General features: G+C 35.7%; 1 pseudogene; it reads left to right on the plus strand.

Annotated features, from left to right (window-relative positions):
- Window positions 1–18,534: 18,534 nt before the first annotated feature.
- LOC122139334 lies at window positions 18,535–22,153 on the plus strand (annotated as a pseudogene).
- Window positions 22,154–26,907: the final 4,754 nt, after the last annotated feature.

Raw genomic sequence — 26,907 nt, forward strand, 5'->3', positions numbered from 1 at the left:
GTGACGTTTTCATTTTTGGTGACCTATTTCTTTAAAAGCTTCAAGGAAGTTACTGATTCTGTTTTAAAAAAAATGTTCTTCACATTGAGGTGTTTGGATTGTCAGAGTGGTCTTTCCCACTACAGTGTCACTAACATGTTTAATGAAATGCATTGATCTAAAGGTGAGTCACTCAGTGGATCAATGCAAATGTGCTCAGAGTCGATAACACATGACACAAGCGGCACAATTTTTACAAACGCTATCGATGGACGGCCTTAATTGAAATACCACCAGATTAATCAATATGTGATCCTGGACCAATATGTGATCCTGGTCAATTTTTCGAAACTGAGATTTATACATCATCTGAAAGCTGAATAAATAAGCTTTCCATTGATGTATGGTCTGTTATGATAGGACAAAAGATTAATCAAGGATCAATATTTGGCCAAGATCTGGAATCTGAGTGTATTGAGAAAATCGCCTTTAAAGTTGTCCAAATGAAGTTCTTAGCAATGCATATTATTTATTAAAAATCATATTATTTTTAATATATTTACAGTGGAAAATTTACAAAATATCTTCATGGAACACGATATTTACTTAATATCCTAATGATTTTTGGCATTAAAGAAAAATCTGTAATTTTGACCCATACAATGGTATTGTTGGCTATTGCTATACCTAATATACCCCAGAGACTTAAGACTGCTTTTGTGCTCCAGGGTCACATTATTGTTAGAGTGAATTGGGAGTGTTTTTGTGTTATAGGGTCACATTTTTTATATGTAAATATTTAAATTAGTACATATATATATTTATAATTGTATACATATACAAATACTACGAGTAGTATGCTAGAATGCTATTCTAAACACAGCCGTGTTAGTGGTTTTGCCAACGTTAGTGTGTTGTTTGCGGTTGCCGAGATGTTGCTAAGGTGTTTTTATTTTAGCAGGTTGTTATCAATGGTTTGCCAGGTGCTTTCAAGTTAACAGCCACACCTCTCTTAAACAAGACACACACGATGTGAGGAATCTGGACTTTGGTGCATAATTTCTCTCTGATTCAAAACAAGATATTTTTCACGGGAGGAAGCAACAGAGGTCTCATTATTTTAGCTGGAAGCAAATGGTTTAACAACAAAACTTTCGTTACAATATGCAGATGTCTGCTACAAGATTATTAATTGCTGGACTGGGCAGGGGATACTTTTGGATTATTGTGATGTTTTGACTCTCATTCTGACGGGCAACACATTCCACTGCAGAGGATCCATCTGTGTGTGCAATGCTACATTTCTCACAAAAGATGAAAAAACTTCAATTTAACATTAGGAGTCTTGGCAATTGCAATAATAGTGTTTAACTAGCAACCCTGATAATTACACTCAATAAAAAAAAAAATTCACAGTGTTCGCTGTACAGCTTGGTGTGATGCAAGCCTCGGTTCGAATCCTCAACGGAGAGCGGACATGTTTCTGCAGCCTGCACTCTTGAATACAAAATCATAAAGTTATATTTAAAAGTTTAAACCTTCCCTTTTGAACAGTCTCAACAGTGTCTCATTGATTCTTCCTGACATATAGGAACAGGATGTGTTGGAAACAGAACAAGACATGATCTGCAGGGAAGGCACTTTCAGGGTGGGTAAAATGTGAGAGAATGCCATTCAATTTAAGCAACATACAACAACCATTCAGTTTGTCTCTTGAAATAAATGTATATAATGCTTTTATGCAGCCAAAGATGCACAGAATTGATGGCAGTTCAAGGTCCACGGTTACAAAAACAATGATTTCAATTAACAGATGTCTGGAACTCATAAGAAAATCCTGAAAAAAGTACCAGTTTCCACAAAAAATTAACTGGTACCTTATTATCCATTTTGAACTGTTTTATTGCTGATATAAAATGTATAACAAATGATTCTTGAGTAGCATATCAGAATGATTTATGAAGGATTCATTGTGCCAACTGAAGACTGGAGTACTGATGGCTAAAAAATTCCAGCTTTGATCACCAGAAATTAAATTACATTTTTAGAAATATATTCAAATTGAAACACAGTTATTGTTTAAATTGATACACATATTTCTACAATTTTTACAGTGTATTTCTGATCAACGCCAGCCATGAACATAAGAGACTTCTTTCACCCACACTTAAAAATTGAGCAGTAGTGTATATAAACATATCAACAGTGTGTCATCAGTGTTTAGGGAAGGAGGAAGCCAATGAATAATGCATAGAAAGGTTTACTGATTCTATACAGGATGATCAATGCTGAGTTCTGCAGTGCATAAACAGGCGGGAATGGGGAACATCCAATCACTAACCTATATACCAACAAGAAAAAGCCAATTTCCCATCCACATTGTGCAGATCTTTCAATCTCTGCTGGTGAGCAGAGGAACCAGAGGACACCTCCTGCTGTACTAGTACGCACGACACATCGGCATCGCTCACCCGGGACACTGATAATCTCAACACCACTTGAGTTGACATCTGCTCAAAACAGCCAAGAAATTCAAACACAACAATAAAAAACAGTTTCTGTACCACTGCCAATATCAGGAGACTATAAACTCAATCGCTCGATGATTCAGGATGAAATGATAAGGTGTAGCCAACCATTTTTTCAATCCTGTTAACACTCCATCCTGTTGGAACCATGTGTGTTCATTAAACTTAAATCTAAGTTATATTTAATTTTTACACACTTGTTGCATTATAATGCAATGACTCAACCCTATCACAACTGTAAAAGTTTACTGATTTAAACAACTTCAGCTTAATCATCTAAGTTTCAACAGGAACAATTAAAGGTGAGTGTGTTCATCAAATAAAAGCTTCCTATTGAGCATTTAATTATACCATTCAAATTAATTACGGGATAAATTTCTAAAATTGTAAATAATACTTGTAGTTTAGTCATTTAGTTAAGAGTACTACACTATCGTAAAAAAAAAAAAAAAATATTAAGCCATTTTTTGGACAATAGTTATACTTAACTAAATACTCTTTATTTTTCCAAGACAATTGTGGTCCTTTATAAGTACTTCACCATTACATTATTATCTATTTAGGCTTTTTAAAAACTGTAGATGAGCATGATGTCACCTCAAATGTTGTTGCTTGAGTTTAACTAGTACTCAAACTGGAATATTCCAGCCGAATCAACATGAAATCAGAACAAAATGTACCTTATTTACTTTCTAAAAGCAGGCATGAAATGACAATTTGCCCTGTATATTTTCTAATTGTGTGTTATGCTCTTATTCAGGCATATCCAACACTGCTCCTGGAGAGCTAACCGCCTAGACTTCAGTTCCAAACCCCTGCTCCAACAACCTGTCGTAATTATCAAGTAGCCTGAACACCTTATTAGCTGGTTCAGGTGGGTTTGATTGGGGTGGTGGAGCTGAAATCTGTGGACTGTAAGCTCTCAGGAGAGGGTTGGAGACCACGGATCTTATGTTAACAAGTCATTCATGCATGTTTTTTTTTTTTAATGGTACACTTTACTTAAAGCTCTTTATTAATGCATTTATCTATAAAGCATAATGTGTGATATAAAGCATATTTTTCATAAATAATAACCAAAGATAAAATGAATTATATTGCGATATGATTGTTCCATTGATTTTTTTTTTCTATCTTTTAAGGAATTATCTTTCTAAGGTGCCAACAATAAATAGTCAATGTTAAAAAAAAGTTGACTCAAAAAATTACATTATAAGGTGCATTACCAGTATAATGATGGATTAAAATACTTTATAATGCATTATATAAAGGCTTTGATAGTGTACAAGAATTTTTAACTCAGTTTTCAGTCCAAATATCACAAACTAATCTTCCCGTGAAACACTTTTTTAATAGTTAATAACTATTTAGTAACATTGTTGAAGCAACTGTAAGCTTTTCTAAGTCATGGCAGTATCTAAGTAAGGCTGCATCGGCATCTGTCCATTCAAGAAATTCAGAGGCGAAGAATGCATTAGACATCAGCGCGAAAAACTGGCGACAAACATGCTTAATGAGCGTCCGGTGCCATTTGGACCGTCCTCCATCTCGTCGTGCAACATTTACACTAGGCCATCAGAAAAAAAACAACCCGCACAAAACTTTCCCACTCTATTAGAGCTTCTGGGCACATTTGGCTGCTGCACATGCACGCCTCAATTAGAATAAAATCAAACTATAATAAACCTCACTGCTGCATCCCGCAGCGCAGAGGAGCTCATCAGCCTCGAGGACATAAAGATGATCAGCGTACTTTACAGACGAGTGAGCGTACAGAGACGCATCAAAAAGCTGCAGAGCCCGGCTGGAGCTCTCACCCATTCTATCGTCGGTGTTGCCTCTAATTCTCTCCTGTGAGGAAGAAGGCAAGGCTTACAATTGTTGCTCAGACTTTGTGCTCTGAGACACCCAAAAACTATGGATTACACATTACTGGGCTTAATTATTGTGTCGAGTACAGAAATGATAATTTAATTCGTGTTATCACAAGAAAAGGTCTGCTGATACTTTACTACATGATGTATAAATGAGCGAAAAAAAAAACATGATTTATTCGGCAGGATTACACAGGACATCGTAGTATTTAGAACTTTGATATTGGAAAGGTGGTTTTAAAAAACAGTCTGTAGGCTGATCCCTCAACTAATACATAATATACAATAAACACCACACCACGCATGTCCTCTAGCAATTGCAAGAAAACAATTTCATGCACTAGAAAAATAAAACCCAAATCTTGTGGCAAAGTGGACTCAGCTATTAAAAGAATACATAACCAATGGAAGACAAACTCTCTACCCAAACCCATTGGACACTTCACCACATTCCACCTCCTCTTCTATCTAGACATTTGACATTATCCACTGTTCATATTCATAGCATTTTATAGAATTGTCTGAAATGTTCAGTTTAAATTCACAACTTATACACCATATGTAAAGTGTTATAAATGACTGGATTGTTATATGAAACGATTATATGTATGGAAAATGTGATTTATATGTATACTTACAACATATACATATACACCGAATAAAATGGTTAGAATTGTCCTAAAAAAAATCCTTAGAGAGTTACAACATTACGTCACATTACAATTAGCTGAAATAGTACTTTCTTGCTAAAACATTACTCTAAAAAATCGTATTTACAATTTAAAACAAAAGTTTGTTCCGTGTAGTTTTTGCAAACAACCATAATGAGCATAAATACAAACAAGGGAAAACCAAGTGATGATGATTTTTTTGCAATATATTAACAACTGTTATTCGAAATGATACAACATTTTAGAATTATGCGAGCAAGCACCTCCAGTACAGAAAAGAAAAGTGGGGAAACAATGCGTATGTCTTTTTGGGAATAATCATGTACAGGAATATTCTGGAGAATGCACATTTTTAAATCAGACATGATTTCTTCAGAAAATGTTATGCATGCAGCTACACACGACCCAGTGTTATTCGACTATTTGTATGGACCAACGCTAGGCAGGTCTCCAGGCCAAAATGTCTCCATGGCTTTAAAAGGATTTGAAATCCATTTCAGATGCTTCAACAATCAAGGAAGCAATCGATGATTTTCCAAATGTTCCCACAGAACACATGCAAATACACAATCTTACACTCTCTTAAAACCTTCATGAAAAATCATTTAAAAATGTGCTAGTGATTAAGTGATTTAATAAAAAACATACAGATTCGATTCCTAATGAAATGGATAAGTACTGGCAGCCTCTTTAACGTGTCTTGAATAAAGCATTTAAACTCATGTGTATCATGGACTCGCTCCATTAATGTAAAACCTACATTATGGATCTGTAAACCCTATCTCTCTGAAGGCAGGAATCCCTTAGCTGATTTCTTATGAAAGTCACACGACGCACTCTCCCTCACAAGCCTGTATGATTTAAGGAATTATTCACATCTGAAGCAGGATGAGTTATGTGCCGAATTTTAATACTTAGGCTTGGAGGTTTGCTCAAATCACTAACTTTGAGTACAAGCAATAAAGGCAAGCAAGATTTGCACTGCATCACTTGCTCATCAATAGATTGCTTCTGCAGTGATGGGCGTGGGCCAATCAGAATGAGAGTCCAACCAGCTGATAAACATCACAACAATCCACAAGTAATCCACACCACTCCAGTCCATCAGCTAACATCGTGTGAAGCCAAAAGCTGTTGTTGCCACAAAACAAATGCATATTACCGCGTTTACCTCACCATGTCACTCTTGCAAAATTGTGTCCAGAATCCATCAATAACACTTCCTAAAGTTTCCTCTGTTGCGCTTCACATCAAATCCATCCAACCACATATTTGTTTTAAAACACTGTTTAGCTTGTATGGCTGAGTCCATGCATTATTTCGCGCCTGATTCAGATGGACTATATTTGAATAGAGGACTTCTATTAGCGGACAAATGGTTTGAAGTAAAATCAAACATCTAATGAGGATTGTTTATTACAAACTACGAGCTCTTTTTACTATACAAATGTTAACTGATGGACTGGAGTTGGTTGGATCATTGTGATGTTTTTATCAGCTGTTTGGACTTCTCATTCTGACGGCACCCATTCACTGCAGAGGCTTCCATTGTGAGAAGTGATGCAATGCTACTGTCTCCAAACCTGATGAAGAGAGAAACAAACAATTAAAGCTTGGTGGCCTAAAGGTGAGTATATTTTCGCAAATTGGATGAACTATTCCTTCAGGTAAACAAACTGTAGGTTTCTTTTTACAGTGTACAAGCAGCACACTATATCACGATGCTTTCTCTTCCTGGGAGGATATACCCCCCGCCTGCCATATTTAGATCATTGTGACAGCAGCGTGTAATTCAGGCTGAAGTCAGAAGTGTGGTTTAGCTGAAACAGCTGATTATCGTCAGAGCAAAGTGCCGGTTAAACCCGGGGATTTACCGCAGTGATAATCCAGCACTCCTACAGGGAGTCATTTACCAGATCGAGTGGTTACGAAGCGAGTCCTAGAGCGTGTTTCTGCATTGAACATGCTGATGGAGAAAAGGACAGTGGAATGAATCCCTGACGAGCACATCATCACTTCTTTCCATGGTTTTTTAACGGAGCAGATTAAGGTAGTAGCTAAGGTGAATTGAGTATTTTTTTTGATTAAAATACATTCCCATAAGATGTGCTGCTCCTTCAATAAGAAATCATACTTTCACCTGCTGGATGATAAAACGGGTCATAAAAGAAAGCTATGTGCTAAAAGTGGTCTGTTTTTACTTCACTGGACTTTGCACAAGGGTTATTATAGTTAACTAAAACAAAAAGCTATGTAAAAATGTACTTAATTAAATATATCAAGACAAACATTTTATTTCAGCCACTTAAAAAATAATGTGAAAAAAGGTTTCACTAAAAAAGATATTAATAAAGTGTAATTAACCACTCATTGAAACAGATCACAACAATACAAATTATTGGAAATTATTAAAATACCTTAGATCAAAATAAAATAAAAAAATCAAACAAATCAATTAAAAATGTGAAATTATTTAAATAAAAATTATAATAGTATATCAGTGACTCCTAAATAACACTGATACAAAAAATAAATCTGTATGCAAATTATATATATATATATCACTTTTGCCAGTAACCATCAACCCAGAACACCCTACCAACCAAATGTCTTCACAATCACACAGAAACCCTAGCAACAAGTTTTTCACATGCAAGACTCCAAAAGCTGTTCACAAGACGCTTCACTTTTTCTGACCATTAAAAGTACCAATCAATTTTTTGTTGCCACAAGAAATTCTATAATAATTGCCCCTATTAACTATCTAACAAATAAATAAAAATAATGGTCCAAAGGCATCCTAACACACGCAATCTATAAGAAACCATCAAGTAAGGGAATACTTCAGTGATCTGAAGCAAGGAAACGTTGATTGAACATTTTCATGTTGATCTGGTTCTTTATTCAATACTGCAACATTTTACAAAATAACGCATCTTTTCCCGACCTTTTTGGTCTAAAGCTTGTCCTACCGTGCCACAGACCACATTGGCATGTTTTTTTCTTGTTAACACAGAAGGCTTGTGCAATGTTGTTCATCGCCAACCACCGTCGCGCTCGTGCCACTATGCACCACTTCGTGTTGACGTAAATCAACCTAGAGATTCTCTCCAAGCGCTTCTGTCCCCTGAAAATTAGCATGACGAACAAGTGCTACCTCGGATGCACAATCACTTATTAGCAGATATCTACTCAATAAAGCACATACCGATCCAAATCACCAAGCTAAACCCCGTTCCTGTGTCGTAACTATGAGCCTAAAACAGCTATAATAAACTCAAGTGAAGATGAATTTCAGTGGCAACTGAATGGTCAGAATAATGCTGAAGTAGGTTAAAAAGAGACCTTGTCCACAGGTACTGTGACTCCTAAATTATTTCCTTTTTCTGCTGACACGTCTATTCTCAGATCTCCAATTAAACACTCAGATTTAGCCTTCTCGATCCATCCTGTCCATCCTTTCTTTCTTTGATATTTTCTTCCAGCCAGCGCTAGTGGTTGCGCCGATGATGTGTACATCTCCAGACAGTGAGAGTGCGAACAGCTTGTGCTGAGACTCGCACACTCACACGCTTAGTTATACTATGAATGTTCTAGAGGAAACTCTGAAACACTTCCTTAGAATTAATTATGGAGACTTTAATACTAAGCTTCACTAAAAGAAGGGTTTGCGCTCATTTACTCAGCCGTTCCAAAGGTGTAAGAGTTATTTCTTATGTTGTGTCTAAAGATGTTAATATGTCATTCCTTAAAAACAAAACCAAAAAATGTCCAAATAAGTATGACCTCATCTGATACAATACGTACAAATCTATATATTATATGTGTATTAGTATATAGAATATATATATTCGAGTATATAGTATATATATATGTAATACTACTCGTGAAGATACAGTACAGGTCACAAAAGTTTGAAACAACTTACTATTTTTAATATTTTTGAAAGACAAGAAAGGTCTTTCTGCTCATCAAGCCTGATTTATGTGATCAAAAATAAGATAAAAAAAAACAGTAATATTGTGAAAAATAAGTTACAACGTCATTAAAACTAATAGTTTTTCTATTTGAATTATACTTTTAAAAAATAATGTCTGTCCTTGTGATGCAAAGCTGAATTTTCAGCACATTACTCCCGACTTCAGAGTGTAACATGTAACATCCTGTCTATCAACACGCTCATCTAGACATCATTCTAATATTATGATTTATTATGGAGTGTTGGAAACAGTTCTGCGTCTAATCTACTCGATGAATAAAGCGTTTAAAAAGAAACACTGCATTTATTCAAAATAAAAGAAAAATTCTACATAATATATATCAATAATTATATTTTCTTTACTATCACTTTTTACCAATTAACCATCCATCATGCTGAATGAAAAGGATTGATTATTAAAAAAAAGAAGAAAAAAACTACGACCCCCAAATATGACAGTAGTGTGATATGTTATTACAAAATATTATATTTTAAAAATAGCTTTTTCCTTTTTGTTTTTTTTTTTTTTTTATTCATCAAAATTATCTAAAAAGTAATCACCGTTCTGACAAAAAATATTACGCAGCCGAACTGTTTCCCAAAAAAAAAAAAAAAAAAAACCCCTTTGATACTGACTATCCACTATTAGAGAGTTATAAGGATCATGATAATGATCCTTAAAAAATCAGCTTTTGCAGAAGAAATATACATGATAATTTAACGTATAATAAATTTACAAAAATTATTTTAAATTGTATCATATATCACAATATAATTTTTTTGTCTGTATTTTGATCAAATACATGGCAGGCTGATGCGCAGAAGAAATTTTTTAAAAAATTAAAAATATAATGTTTCCCAAAAACTTTTTTTGTTTTTTTGTTTGGAAAGGTTTTTAAAAATTATATATTTTAATTTTATTATTATATATATAATATTTTATTTTTTTTTTTTTAATATATATAGACATGAAAAAAACATTTTCTATTGAAAAAATAATAAATGTGATTTTTTTCTTCATTTTCATTTAATTAAAAAAAATAAATAAAATACAAAATAAAATATAATATACAATTAATAATAATAAAATATAAAATAAATTTTTATATGTATAAAAAAATATTCATCTAGAAACATTTCCATTTTCATTTATTTACCTTGTTTTCAAAACTTTAAAAACAAAACTAAAAAAAAAATTTTAAAAACAAAACTATATAGAAAAAAAAAAATCAAAAAAAATGACAAAAAACAAAAAAAAATTTTTAAAAAAAAATTTTAAATAAAAACAATTTCCCAAAAAACATAAACAAAAATAAAAATAAAAAAATAAAAACAAAAATAAATTTAAGGTATGTAAATATATTAAAAAAAAAACTGTTATTAAAGCCTGCTTTTTTAAGACCTCTGTGCCAAACAGAAAAAAACACCCCAAAATCTTTTCACTAAACGATGACCAGAAAATATTTTGCAGGTTTTTAAATCTGGGTCAAAAACAAAAAGGGGGTGAATTCCCCCAAAAAAAACTAGAGTTTACTGAGAGGGCCCGCAATACCGCCATGACTGAACCCCGAGTTAAGTATTAACTACATTTTTCTCTATAAAAAATTCCCCTGAATTAGTGCACGGGAAGTCATTCCGGGCTGAAGCATCTCCCAAAGGCTTAGAACCAGAAGGACTCGAGGAGGACGGGGAACCTCTCTCCCTCTACACACACAAACCTGGCGCCTGTGTGTCTCTTACTGCTACAGGGAAAACCCATTAAAACAAACGCAAATTAAACTTCAATTGCCAAACAAAACCATTTGAGAAAAAGAGTATTTAAAGGGTCATTTAAAAACCCCTCATAAAGTGAGTTATTATTCTGTTGGCAGAAAACAAAAAAAACCAAAAAATCTCGCTGAAAGCAAAAAGTGGTGAAAGACCCCTAATAAAAAAACAATAAACCATAAAATTGACATTTTGAGCTAAAAACATTAAATAAAGAAATAATGCACTTAAATGAATTTTCGATTTAACCCCCGTGTTGTTTTTTTAGTGTTATAAAAAAATAAAAAAACAAACATTTTTTTAATTTTATTTAATATTTTAAAATTTCTTTTATCCCTTTTAAAACTTCCAGCATTTTTTTCCAATTTTAAAATTTTTTGTAATTTTGCCATGGCTACGTAATTTTTTTAAAATTTAATTTATTTTTAAATTTTAGTATTTTAGTACTTAAAATTGGTTTATTTCAGTAATATTTTTTTTTTAATTTTTTTTATTTTTTTTTTTTTTTTTTCTTTCATTTATTTTTATTAGTGAGTAAACTTACTTTATTCCAGTTAGTTGCAAGGCAGCCTTTCTAAATTTCAATTTTTTATCTAATACTTATGTTTATTTTAGCAATGAAAACTTATTTTTAAATAGTTTAAATTTTACAATAGCAATACTGAAACAAACGCACACGTGATCACATTGTGTTCATCGTTTTTAAAATCAGATGCAACAAACAGCTTAAAAACAACAAAGAAAAGCATTAATATTCACTCATATCAGACACAACTGTCACGCTCAGGTCGAGGAAAGGCACACGAAGACCAAGATAATCTCACTAACATTTAATATTAAACCAAACTGATGAAGACATGCTCACAACAGCCGTAACAAACAACAACCAATGCGCACTGAACAAAGGCATGAGCTTAAATGAGGCGACTGATGAGGGCCACACAGGTGCAGGAGGTGACCTAATGAATTAAGCTAGGACAGGAACAAAACCAAATATGGGCAAACAGGAAAAGAAAACTCAAAAGACAAACTCAATCGTGACAACAACACAGAACTACAAAATGTCTATATATTTATATATATATATACAAATATATATATTTAAATATATATATAAATATATATTTATATAAATATATATATATATATATATTTTGAAAACATAATTCTTAATTTTAAAACAACATGAAGTCATTATATCCTATTAATTTCTTAGTTATGTCATAGTAATTAATTATATTAAGTCTCTGAAGACCATGTATGATAGATCGTGCAGCATTTAAGCTTGTACACTGTGCAGCGAGAATAATTTCCTTGTAACATTCGGAAAATCCTCTGATCTTCTAATACTGTTTATTTAAGTCATTAAATCACCAAGATTTATATAAAGAATAAATGCAATCTTTAACATCTAAGCAGAAACTTATGATGCAAAAGGCTGTGATTCAGACTATAAATAATGACTCATGGTGTGTGTTATTTTTACCTGTTGTAAAGGTTATGAGAGTTTTCATATCCATGTGCCAAAGAGCTCTGTGGACTGTTTTTGTATTTGAATGCGCTTTTCCCACATGCACTAATCACCTAATTGGATCGATTTTTAATTTTTTCAAATAGAGCATTACAGGTTCATGTGCTAAAAGGTGCGGCATGGAGTCAAAGTGTCAAGGTTATTAGATGAGACAGAAACATTCAATGCATCATGACAGATAACCACCTTAGACTCTAAGAATAGTGAGAATAAGGAGTCACAAGCACCGCAGACGACTTAATGAGAGAGTCAACAGTGACTGGAAATTATCCTGACCAAACAAATGAGAGCGTGTAGCTGAGAAAGTGTTCACTTTAAAGCACAGCTTGCTACCGAGTCGTGCTCTTATACTTCAGTCTGTCAGATTTAATAATCAGTGTTACCGAACACACCGAAAATCCTGAAGATGATTACTGACTTGATGAAGAAGTCTACACCTCTTCCTGCCACAGAAACACGCGATACAGTGTCAAGAGAGCAAGAGTGTTAATAATTCCCAGGAACATCTCAGACGGGATAAAAACACTGCAACTGATGAGAAAACACAACAACGTCTAACCCTTGTTTTGTAATCCTGATGTTTCTGTATTGCATATGCAAATTCAAATCCATAAAGTCTATTCTTCAAATCCAAGAACACTAAAAGATGCCTCTATTCTGCATTTTGTCTAATTTCATGAAAATGTTCAAATCGCAGATTATACCTGCATGACAGTTTGAGACACAGTAGAAGGAGATCACATGATTGTCACTAATTCACTTACTTTTGATTAGTCAACTAGAAATGCTGCAGAATATATAAAAAGAGAGATAGGGATATATATATACAATATAACAATATGTTATAGTTAATTAAAGCTACAAAAAATGTTACCTGAAAACAATAACTGATAATAAAGCAAATATTAACTTATTTAAAACTTATTTTAGCTTAAGCTTATTTTGATTTCCAGCAAGTTTGCAAATCTAGTTACTTGATTTACTATAAATATAATTAAAATTTGAATTTAAATTGATAAATTATATTTGTTTTTTTATTTTATATAATATTTGTATTTTATTATATTTTATATTTTTATTATATTTTTATATAACAAGTATGGTTTTTTATTAACTGTAACATTTTAACTATATTTAGTTTAACATATGCATATTTATGATCATATAATAAAAACATTTATATTTTGTCATTTTAACTTATTTTAAAATTTCAACATATTGAAATGATATTTAATTTTTTTAAAAACAACAACTATAGTAACAATGGGAAAAGCAAAATTACTAAACGTTAACGAAAATTAATAAAACAGAATATACAAAAAAATAATAAAAATTAGTTTAAAATATTAAAACTTCAATATCATCTCAATTATACTAAAATAATCCTATAAACTTTAATATTACTTTATTTTACAAACTTTTAAAACATTATTTTTTTAATGTTTCTATTCTATTCAGTTACGTTTAAATAATGATTTTCAATGTGGTCTAAGAGTCCACTGTATTTTATATTTTATTAAGTTATTTTTTTATTGTTTTTTTTATTTTGAGTTGATGTCGTGTAAATTTGGTTGAGGGACGTTAAATGCGGGCCAACACTGCACCCTGCAGACGCAAAAGGGAAAATTAACATTCACGGTATAAACTTTTACTAGTCCATCACATGAATTGCGCGCGTTGTGGGACCATACAACAGACACTTTTGCACTGAAGTTTTTACCTTGACGTCGTGCGTTTTGACAGAACGTCGCGTGTATAGGCAGAGACGCCGCGGCACAAAGACGCAGGCGCAACGCTCAACAGCCGACTGTATGATTGGTCCGGGCACATTACTATCCTTCCCGTTACTTTCCTCCGCGCTTGTAATAATCATAGACTGTATACATAATACACGTTTTGATGTGATAACAATATAGCGATTATTGGGGAGGAAGTTTTATTTAGCGTTGCTCGCACCAGCTCGCGCCTGCCTCTATCGATTTGCATGCGCATTTATCAGATATAAAAACAATTACTACGTCCACAGGGCAAAAATATCGCTCAATAAAAACAAAAAATAAATAAATTTCCAGATATATTTTAAAGATTGGGCTCTGGCTAGCGCTCTCTTATATGTCGAATGTCTGGTCGTTTTTGTTCCGTTAGTTAGCACGGGTTCTGCGTTTTGTTTTTGTTTTTTGGGGGGGGAAAGGGGGCAGGGGTTAACACAGAATGCGTGCGTAACTTTTTTGTATGCGTAGCGTTTTGTAATACGTGACGTAGACTCAAACGTCAAAGACGTCCGCCGAGAGCGCGTGTTTGTACGTAGAAAACATAGGAAATGTATGTATTCTTGAACAATAATACCAGTCACTCACTCACTTACAAGACACTATTACAAAAAAACTGACCTAGATGAAAATAAAAGCAGGTACGTCAGCCCTGTGGGTAACGTTTAGGTAAACTGGATAAGCTCACACGATCGCCCGTGTCCTCTCGTCGCTCTTCCTTTCCGCGACACAGCAGGCAGCGCACTTGAGTTTTCCTCCGCTCCCCGCGAACGCTTTTTCAGCTCCACATCAACAATCTCTCCAAGTCTTTGAGCTGGACAGGAACATGGTTATGGAATATGGAATTCGGGTTGAATAATTAACACTAAAATAGCAGCAGCAGCAACCCCTTTTGGAGAGATGGCGAAGCAAAGCTCTCTTTTTAATTTCTTCACGAAAAGTCGCCGCCTCCGCGGTGAAGGCCATAAAAATCTAAACGCGTCTCCAGTGGAGTGCGCAGATGCAGCGAAGCAGATCAAAACACCTCACCCAAAGAAGAAGCCAAAGTCACCAGCAAGAAAACTCCACCAAAACCCGTCAAATCTCAAACTAAAGCTGAACAGCGAAACTATTCGGGAGGAGAAAGCAGGTCAGTGGCAACAAGAGAGGTAACGTTCACCAGTAACTACTTGTTACGCTATGGTGACACTAGTCAGTACGTAACGGTACAGAAATATACTTTAAAAGCAATCTTTGCTATAATGCAATAGCAACTAAAATTGTGTTTACAAGTAAGTGAGATCGTAAACGTTACCGTTACAGTCGTACTGTTTTGGACCTGATGTGTGCCGTGCGAATTAACATTTAGTTTTTTATTGCAAAGTCCATTTCCTAGAATATAATGTTAAACTTTTAAGTGCTAAATTAATGTATGGCATTATTTAGTGGCTGTAACAGAGAAGTCACGTTACACGGGGGTTGGACGTTACATTGTTTTGGACACTCGTGAGTCGTGACCAAAACTAAAACGCTGCCGCGCTACATTTTGCAAGTATTAGTTAAATAATTGGAAATTGTGTAGATTAGTGGCACCTGTCAGAGGTTATATTATGGAAATTTTAAAGGAAGGACTGTGTCTAAAATTTAACTCCACGTGTACTTCTGCGTATTTGTGCGGGAGATTTTGTGGAAGGGATGGATCAAGTTTCCCAGACGTTTTTTTTTCCTAGCCAGTTTGTTTGGACCAATAGTAGCGTCCGTTAAAAAATCCTCCATAGCAACCAAAAGTCCGTTAAAATCATAGGTTAAAAAAGCCCGCTTATACAGTAGTCTCTAAAATAATAATACATTAATTTTAGGACTAATATATGCAATAGATTAACATAGTTATGAGGACGAAAATGTAGACCTTTCTAGCACGTTTTTACCGAGCGTCCGTTACAAAAATTCTCCATAGCAAGCATACTTTACGTTAAAGAATCCGCTACTCTGCAGTTATCGTTTACTCATAAAATAGTATCAATACATTAACTTAGGTGCTATATAAACGTATGTCGAAATGTAATATATATGAGGCGAAAACGAGTGTATAGAACCCTGAAAGCATTTTTATTTATTTTTTATGACATTATTGGGTATTTTTATTTACAGTGTTTTGCATTATAGTAAAGTTATTTTAGTATGTAACGTTAGTAATATAGTATCGGGCGGCAGTATACTGGGTACCAGTTATCATTTTAATTAAGCATGATATATTGGTTTGTTAAGTGTTTTTTTAAATGAACTATATTTAATGTTTACTCTGTGGGGTTAATATAAAAAACGGAATAGTACTTTAATGTCATACTTGTTTACAAATCGCTTACTTTTAGTCAGTGTGGCATGTTGTACTGCATCTAAAAGTGATCACAAACAACATTTCAAGTGTTTAAGTATTGAATATATTTTGTTTTATGACTTTTTATGAATGAAGTTAGATGAGATTTGGTACCATAATTTAGTCTTGGATATGTGATTTTCTGCGCTTGTTTATTTTGAATGAATGTGCTCACCCAAAGGCCTTTGTTTCTCTCCAGCAGAGAACCGTCATCCGTATTTAGCGCTGGCGCTCTGGTTTGGGCCAAGATGGAAGGCCCATCCCGGTGGCCTGTATGAGTTGTTATCCTCAGCCCCTCACCGGACAGCAGATGAGGGGAGTCCGCGTGGGACGAGAGCAAAGACTCCCACCGTTCACAATTCTTCGACGGAACACACCAACCCGAGGATGGGTTAACACAAAAATAATACGAGAGTATCAAGGTGAACAGGTCTTTATTCTCCAAATATAGTATAGTTAGAGTATAAAAAGACAATTATGTCAAATGTTGACGTAAAATATTTAATTCTGACCTTGCGCTTACAAGTGTCTTTCGCGGGGGTCAAGGCTCCTGATAGCTCAGATGCCAAAGATTAGTCCAGAGCGGCGGTGTTCCTGTTCAGGGCGGTAAGCCTGTGATCCGTAACAGCCATGGAGCTGGCGGACGGTGGCGATGTAAGGACAGTCCTGAGCAGGATGACTTGAGAAGTCCGTGTGCATGGATCCTTCATGGTGACGAAGAGGAGGATGACGAAGATATGGAGGTGAGCAAACACTAGAGTAAAATTGAATATTCAAATAATAAAAGACAGTAAAAATTAAATAAGCGTTCGTCTTAGATCTTTCCAAATCTGTATGAGTGACTTCTTAATATTAACATAGTGTCTACAGCCAATCACAACACAGAAAAGCACATAAAGTCAGTTTATACGACTTGGGTTCTATATTCCAACATTTAAGTCATGCAATTAGCTTTTGCACCAGGAGGAGAGGTAAGTCACAATCTAGTTATTTACTGAAAAACTGCCTCTCTCTCTTTGCTCAACTTTGTAGCTACTTTTTCATGGAATGTAAAAAAAGCAAGATTAACATTTACCAACATGTTTCTCTTTTAATTTGTTAAGATAAAGTCATACAAGTTATGGGGAATGAACAAATGTGACCTGGAGCACAAAAACTAGTCTTCAGAAGTCTGCTGGGGTATGTATGGTAGCAATACCAAAAATAACTTATATGAGTCCAAAATTATAGATTTTTCGGTTTATGCCAAAAATCATTAGGATATTAAGTAAAGCGCATGTTCCATGAAGATATTTTGGTAAAATTTCTCTACCGTAAATATGTCAAAACTTAATTTTGATTAGTAATATGCATTGCTAAGAACTTCATTTAGGGGGGGGGGGGACAACTTTAAAGGCGATTTTCTCAATATTTAGAATTTTTTGCACCCCTCAGATTTCCAGATTTTCAAATAATTGTATACTCGCCAATCCTAACAAAACCATACATCAATTTGAAAAAATTGACGGTAATGACTTGGTTTTTGGGTCCGAGGGTCACACATAACAAACAAAAATAATCTTTAAATCCTTTATAGGTAAATTTCAAAGAGGAAAATATTGACTTGTTGATCATTTCATGTTCATCAAACAAAGTGTTTCTGTGTGTACATGCAAGCTTTGTCTACCAAAGAAACCATCTAATAACTTCTTTCTGCGTTTTCTAAGAAATATAGGAGCAATGTGGTTCACAGTTTGCAATTTCTGAAATAAAAAATCACCGTACTTATAATTTCTTATGTGGCACTTTTAATCCTTTTGTCCATTACGATGGAGCATTGTTCACATTCAGTTGTGTTTACTTATTTAATGTCATTATGTAATGTTTTATTGTAGCTTTGATAAATCAACCTTATCAGATGCAGAAATGTCTGAGGAAGAGGTTAAAGAAAAAGGCGAAGCCCAGTCGACGTTCGTCCTCTGTGCTGCAGCTGAATGAAAGGTCCAAAAGCCGAAGCGTCGCCGAATCGTGGGTGGCGTCTGACAGCGATTGACTCCGGTTTGAAGAGTTCACACCTGGATCAGGCGGGAGGGAAGCAGTGATGAGGACGACGAAGGAGGGCGTGAGCAGCGGGGTCTGCGGAGGAGGAAGAAAGCGAGCCGGAAGGAAAGAACCAGAACAGCCCTGTGAAACCGGTTGAAGCGCAAACGTCCTTCAGAAAAGCCTGCTAATCAAAGAGCAAACCAGATCCACAAAACGATCCACCTCACTTGTTTCATCAGTGGCATCCGTACAACCAAATCTCGGACTTTCTGCTTTCTCGGCACCGGACAACTTCGAAAAGTCAGAGCGGGCACGGTTGCAGAACGGGAACGGAGTGGAGGAGCAACTGTGTGGGGACCACGAGAAGCTCGAGTGGCTGCAAGACGGCAAGGACGGAAAGGAATGCCACAGCGCAAACGTCAGTCTGACCGCAAAAACTACGACCCTTACGACTCTATATGTACTCAGAAGATGTTCCTTGGTAACAGGATGACGCCTGGTGATGCGCCGCGGTGCGCAGCTGAAGTACTGAGATGTTTCGATACCGTTCTGTGTCTACAAAGTCCTGTGTAAGTTCTAACGAGCCTCTACCACAAATGGACGCGTGTGATCCGGAGTCAACGCACACTCGGTTCTTACCTTCATGAGGGTTAGTTGGTGCTCCATTGCTGGCTTCCCCCGAAATCGGCTTTGGACGCTTCTCAGACGTGCCCGTGCAAAAGGGCTACAAAGTGGCTCGAGGGGAACAGACCGAGACCCCTGATAATGATGGAAGCACGGAATGTAAGGACGTTTGGCGTCGCGTCCACTAAATTCGATTCCAGTGCGTCCGTCAAGCCGAGGAGGTTTGCCGAATGCATCACGCGAGGGGGACTCAGACGTACAGTGTAGCCTCGACCCCCCCGGCGCCCCTTACTGAAACCTCTAAGCAAGGTATCTCTTGAGCGTTAAAGAGAAGACGCGAGGAGGGACAGCGCGGGACAAGGGACACATCTACGGGGTCTGTTTCGTTCGACACCTTTCAAGATCGTGGGGCGCTTCCCATATCGGTCAATTCCAGGATGAACCGGCATTGTCCCGTTTGGCGTACTGCTGGTGGCACACTATTCTCCAGCCCAGGTGCTTTACGAGAAGGGCAAAACCCCGTCAGCCGACGACATTGCAAAAATTGAAAGCCATCTTGTCGTCAACTTCTAACAAGAAGGCCTCAATGCTGGTTTTCGCCAGTTTTGGGATTGCGGCAGAAGACCCCTCAAGGTCCTCGCAGGAGGAAGACTACTTCAACGGAAAGCCCCAACAAGCGACGAAGAAAAAGGCATCAGTGTTGCCTCGCTCTAAAAGCAATGACGTCAAGAATGCCGATCTGCCTTTAAGTCTCACTCCAAAAACGGGTTATGAACTCGCTCTTTCTGCATTTGGCGGATGCATGTTCTACTTGAAGAAATGTCTAGTGGATAAGGAGCTTCTCTCAATGGGAAACTTTGAGGAGTAGTGTTCCTGTCGACCCTGCTAGATGGACGCAGGGGCTGGAGGAGCTTCGTGTTTCTTTGCCCAGACTCGCAACGAATGGTTTTGGATGGGAGTGACCCCTTGCTAACCTTGAGATCCTTCAGAACAGCTCAACTGGAGGTCCTGAGGGAACCACTATTGACGCGACTGGACCACGTGTTGCACTCCCTTGTGGCAACACGGCTTGCTACCACAGCACAATGCGCTCTGCAGCCCCTCTTTGCAATCCATCCTCCTATTGGAGATCGCCTAGATGCCGTGGAGGACCTGATGGGCGCATCATCCCAAGCGACCGAAGTCGACAGACCTGCTAAAAAAGCTTCCGGATCTCGAACACAAAGTACATGCTTAGCAGAGATCGCACAGCATGGGTAACTCCTTGGAAAGGACAGGATCCATCAAGACTCCCGAGCCATTTCTGTACGAAGAAGTCGTCTACAGCAAACGCAAGACTCGCCCGACTTTCTCGCCGCGCTCCGAGAAGGGCTTTAAATGTATGAAAGTTATGAGAGAAATCGTGTCGATCATGGAGCCCGCTGCGGAAGGCTTCAAGTTTGAGTTGATTGGTGATGTTATGGACTGAAAACGAAGATGGGCTTTTCCCAGACCTTTCGCCAGAGCTCAAACGTTGGGGCTACGGCCTGTCAAACGTTGGGATACGGCTCACCACAGGCGTCATCACGCCAAAGGCCGGCTTCGATCCGGAGTACGACCAGGCCTTAAACTGGAATCAAAAGACTGTGAGAGAGGCCTGCAGGAATACCTGGACCGACAGAAAGAACGACTGGGCTGTAAGACAATCTTTCTTTATTGGGGGACAGGTAAATTGCACCGCCTACCAGCTCGAAGTTCCAGACAGTGTTTCCGAGAGAAGCTTGCCAGAGGAGTACGAGGTGAGGTCCACTAAGAAAGGCTGGAAACGGTACTGGACTAAGGAGATTGAACGGCTGTTTTCAGAGCTACAGAGCTGGGAAGACAAACGAGACGCAGCGCTGAAGGACTGCATGAGAAGACTCTTCTACAATTTCGACAAGAATTGCAAAGACTGGCAGACAGCGGTTGAGTGCATGGCTGTGCTTGGTAAGAAAAATCAACTCTATAGTTCGTTTAAACTTCCAACTATGTTGATAAACAAAAAAGGAGAAGAGAACACATTGTTTTTCATTTTTTTTTAAATTTATTATATATATTATATATACATTATTTTTAATATATTTTGCATAAATGCTGATTCATTCATAATCTTTCAACTCCAATCTGAAAATAAGCGTTTTTTGAACTTAGGCTGTAGTTTATGTAGCTCTTCTTTATGGATAGCTGGTCAAAGTGTTGATTTGAGTTAGTTACCAATGCAGTTACATGCTCAATAAAATGCTGATAAAAAACAGCTTGTTAAAAATGGTTTTAAAGGTTTGTGTAAATAAATAAGCTGATAATGGAAGACATGTTTTGCAGCATCTTGGTCATTAACAGGAGAGTTAAAAAGTTAAATGCTTAAAAAAAAAAAAAAATTTAAAATGCATCTTTTTTGATTTTTTTTTTCATTTTTTTTTTTCATTCCACTGCCCTGCAACTCTGCATTTTAAAAAGTCAGACATTTACATTCGAAATCAAGGATACAGGGTTTGTGTAATTCGCTAATGATCTTTTTTTGGTTTTTCATTGATGTGCATTTAAATGAATTCAGTTTAATTCAAAAGTTTTAGCAGCATGTTGCATTACTTGGCATTGGGAGGGGAAAATGGGGGGGGTCACAGAATGGTTGCCATTGCGCAATTACACCAAGTCAGGGTGTCAAATCTCTTACAAGCGAAAACACTTGTTTGTAAATTTGAGTCCGGTGTGTCTATACCATTTACTACTAGAAACTGAGTTTTAATATAAAAGTTTGACTTTTTTCCAGAATTTGAGGTTAAGATAATTATAAATGCCATGCTTACTGAAAAAATTAGTGATATTTGTAATAAAATGCACAATGATATGTTTTTGTTCATCTCCACCTCTGCAGACGTGCTGTTGAGCATGTCCCGGTACAGCCAGAGCGGCGACGGGCCCATGGCCAGACCAGAGATCGTCCTCCCGGGTGACGGGTCTCAGTCACGCCCCTTCCTGGTCCTCAGAGTGGCCCGGCACCCTTGCGTCACCACCAGACCTTCTTCGGTGGATGACTTTCATCCCCAATGACATCTTCTGGCTGCCCTGGTGGTGAAGATGATGATGATGATGATGATGATGTGAAAAGCGACTTGACCCGCCTGTGTGTATTGGTACACCGGGCCAAACTGGGAGGCAAGTCCACCCTAATGAGGACAGGTGAGTGTGTGCCAAAAAACACATCTTTGGCATGATGTGTTAAGAAAATAATTATTGTTTTGGGGATAAGCACAACAGAGTCTAAACTAATAAAATTAAGTCGAGGTACACAGTCTTACCAATCTTAAATGATCATTTAATGCAATTGAATAGCAATACCAAATGTATGACACATGGCAATTCTTTTCCTGAAGTACATGGTTTTGCATACAGACAGCTTTTACCCAGACTATGACTTGCATTGCATTCAGAGTATATGCAATGGGTCGGTTGGGTTTGTGATGATTCAGCTACAGAAAGTTAATTCAGTTTTTCAGTTTTACTAAAGAAAGGCTTGCGAAATGGTACTCGGATTAAGGAGATTTCACTAAATCCAAATCTGGTGTGACTTTAAATAATTTTGTTTTTAAATAATTTTTGACCACACCAAAGTAATTTTGAACTGAATTGTGATTGAATTTCAAGTTGCATTGTTTAGTAAAGAATTATCGAATTATTGTCAGAGCAGATAATTATACCCTTACAGCCCTCATCATTTAATAGTGACTTTGAATGTAGTTGAGAAACATTTAGACAAATTTCACCCTATAATGTGTTGAGCAGCTGTTCAGGCAGGAAGAAGGATGTGGTTTGAGCTCTTATTTATGGAAATGCAGGTTTCTCTATCATGCTTTTTGTTTTGCCAGTTTGTGTTTAAAGCCTGAAATTCTAATGCTGATGACATAAAAAATTATAATATTAAGTAAATCTATTAAAAATCATGGATCTGTGTTTTTATTATTTATTTAAAAGTTTTTTGTTTATTATTTTATTTTACTTTAAATAAGAAAGAAGATTTGGGTTTTGAGCTCTATTGGGAATTGCAGGTGTCTCTATCATGTCTTAGTCTTTTAGTTGTCATGGCCTGGAAATTCTGTAAATAACAAAAACAATAATAACAAAACAATATAATAAATCTTGTAATATATAAAAATTAAGAATTTTTATTTTAAATATATATTATATATATAATTATTACTATATCTATATTATATATTATATATATATATATATATATATTATAGATATATATATATGTGTGTGTGTGTATATAATTTTTTTTTTTAATGAAAATAAATTTATTATTCAAAAGGATTGGGACATATTGTAGAATTACACAAATGTATAACCTCATATTAATTTTATGGAATGTTTGTACTTTTGGAAAAGTTTGCTCTTCTCTTACCGCAGGACTATTAAAGTGATAATGTCAGGTGTTTAATGTTATTTTAATGTTAAATTGAGTTAAAGTTGCATATTTGAATTTGTGTTGTTTTCTTTGTCTTTGTGGTTTTGTTGTGGTTGATTCAGCTGGGTGCTACTGTACCTGCGAGAGTCTGCGCCTCACTCCTGGGACCGAGTCTTCCCTCGTCTTTGAGCCTCTGATCGTAAATGTCAGGTATGTTGCCCAATTTTTCTAACTCCATTCACGCCTCAGGTGTGGCTTTCACTCTGGATACTAAATAGTCCACGTTTTGTTTTATAGGTGAAAGTACGTCTTTGTGGAGCCTGAGCGAGACGGCCAGCATCCTGCTGCACGCCAACAACCACTCCTCGTCCTGCTGATGAAAATGGGGATGTCAGTTGCTCTCATCACACATTAAACTCTGCACAATACTCAAATAAAACACAGAATTCTAAACTGAGTAAGTTCTAATCTTTTCCTTGGCTATTGGAACTGCAGGCAGAGGTACGCCACGCATGACGGCACAGCCACTGCGAGCGCCTGTGGAAGTAGCTGTCAGAGAAGATCTGCTGCCGGACCCTGTTCTCCACTCACACCACTCACTGGTGGAGGAGCACAGTCCCAGGACCCTCACACTGCAGACTCGGACACATGGTCATATCACTTAAAAACACTTTCAGTAATATTCTGTGGCCTTACAATGTAATATGTTTGTACAAACATGCAAAAATCATTTACACTAATGCACATCAGGATTATTTTTGTTAACAAACTACATCCATTAAAAAAAAAACATTGTTGATTGAAATAACGTTAAATGAAATAAAATACAAAAAACATTTACAATATTTCTCATTTTTGTTTAGCTTAACTTGAAATACTAAAATACTACTAAAAAAAAACAATAAAGACAGAAATTACAAAAACATTAGCCTAAAAATTAAAATGTAAATAAAAATATAGAAATATGTATAGTATGAATTTTAAAATATGAATAAAAAACTAATATTGTCTAAAATAATACTAAACACGTGCATTTGTAAATTGGAAAGTCTATAAATAAGAATTGGTTAGAAGTAAACAAAAAAAAAAAAATCTTTTAAACAGTACAGCCATTAAAAACTATATACATTTACTTTGACCCTTAATACTAGCACTGTCTCTTTTTCTATTTCTATTTTCTACTACGCTTTTCTTTTTATTTGTAAAAAAAAAAAAAGAAAAGAAAATACACTTGATCCTTTCTTAAAATACTTTTTCACTTCAAATCAAAGGATATGATTAGTTTTTATAATGGTAAGTTTATTTTTTGTTTTTATATTCTTTTTGGAATTTTGTTTTTTTGTGAATAAAGTGAAAATAGATGGAGAGAGAGACCCTCTAACTCTAATGTTCTGTGTTTTTTGCCATGCTATCTTTGCTTTCTAAGTATTATTAAAAACTAAAAAAAACCTTGCTCAGTGTACTGGGTTAGGCTAACCGAGACTGTATCACAGCACCTCACAGGTTATTGGCTCTTTGTTGGTTTTGATTGGTTCTGTTCTCCTCATTTTGAGGCTTTGGATAACAGCGTCTGCTAAATGCCTAAATGTATGTAAATATAAAGATCAGTACAAAAACAACAAAATTACGTGGGGTTAACTTCAATGGGGGAAAACGAAAAACAGAAAGTATAAATATGAAAAATAACTCAAAATAGTAATAAAACCATTAATGAGGGAAGTATAATGATAGTAAAAATAACACTCCTGAGTGTTAAGTTTTTGTAACTTTAAAAGGCTGGTGTAAGTAATAAATGTTTTGAATGTAAAACAAAAAAAAATATCTTTGAAAGTTCCAGCCATTAAAAAATATTTTTTAACACATATAGACATTTTGCTGTAAATCCCAAAATTACCTAACACTATTAACCAAAATTAAAGCTAATAAAGAAAATATAATTATAAAAATAGTGTAACTCACGCACCACTGTCAATGGTTGTGTCGTCATTTTATTTAGAAAAAAAATATAATATAAATATACCTTTATTAACTATATACAAATAATTTTATAAAGTCCCTATATAAATACACATGAATTGTTTGAAAAGTAAGTAGAAAAAAAAAATCTTTAAAGTAGTCAACCAAAAACTAGGACATTTAAAATGGTTATAATATAAAGTCAGGGAAATTACAAAAATGAAATAATTAATTTTCCAAATCGTTTGTACTAACCTTTTCTTAATATGCAGGTTGGTTTCAGCTTCTGACAGGTGGAATATTTATAAAACTGGGGGGGGAAAAATTTTTTTTGTTGTTTTTTATACATTATTATCCATAATGTCTTAACCAAAAGTTTTTGTATTTTTTCCCAATGCATGTTACTGGTTCTTATGGGTGAGCAGTATTTTTTGGTGAGATTTAAGTGAAAATGAGTCTGTCCCTGTGTTTCCTGTCAGGCCTGTATGGTTGGAGGAGGGAGATGGCGAAATGAGTGAGTGTGAGGACCCAGTTCAGCTGAGACCAATCACACTTCCTGTACACAGTTCATTCAGAGGCCGCGAGTGTGGACCCAAGAAGTTACGGCTTCAACGCGGCTCGCCTGGCGAACCTCCCGGAGGAATCATTCCAGTACGGCAATAAGAAGGCCCGCGAGTTTTGAGAATGATGGTGGAGAGAAAAAACGAGCAAGAGCAAAGCACCAAGCAGACGCACCGTGGCCTCTCCGGAGATTCAAGTGAGGGGACCTTACCGATCTGTGTTCTGATGGGAACGTTCACATTTTTTGCAACATGGTGACATTTTTGCCACCAAAATGACCCAGAGATCTGTGCATTTTTGCGCATTGACAAATTATTTTGACTGTTTATTTACCTTGCATAGATGTGTTTATGCAAAATGTCACCATTGCAAAAATTCTTAAGGCCAGGCTTTCTGTAGGGTCTTAAAAAAGGTTGACATTTGCCCATCCATAAATTTAAGCGCCTTACAAAGGTCCTAAACCAGGCAGCAGGAAAGTCTTAAATTCACTTCATTGCATTAAGGGTTTCATGCATTGACAAAAAAAAAAACAAAAAAAGAATATCTTACTAAATATTTTTTGTCTTGTTTTGCCAGTACAACAATATCTAAAACTCCTTATAATCGGTTATAACAACGCATCTTAATTATCAAAGAGTTTTTCGCTGTTATGGCTCTTAATGTTGTGATAAACATTAAAAATGACATTCTAAATCTGAGCAATTGCACATTTTCAAGTCCTGTATTAAGCAGACATGTGTTTTTTTGTTTATTAATGCAATGACATCCTAATTCAATGTTGAGTTGAAAATATTATAATCAATCTATATTTACTAAAAAAAAAAAAAAAAAAAGAAATGAAAAAAAGCATACATGGTGTGCAAA

The sequence above is a fragment of the Cyprinus carpio genome, chromosome B13 (genome assembly GCF_018340385.1).
Source record: "Cyprinus carpio isolate SPL01 chromosome B13, ASM1834038v1, whole genome shotgun sequence".
Taxonomy (NCBI): Eukaryota; Metazoa; Chordata; class Actinopteri; order Cypriniformes; family Cyprinidae; genus Cyprinus; species Cyprinus carpio.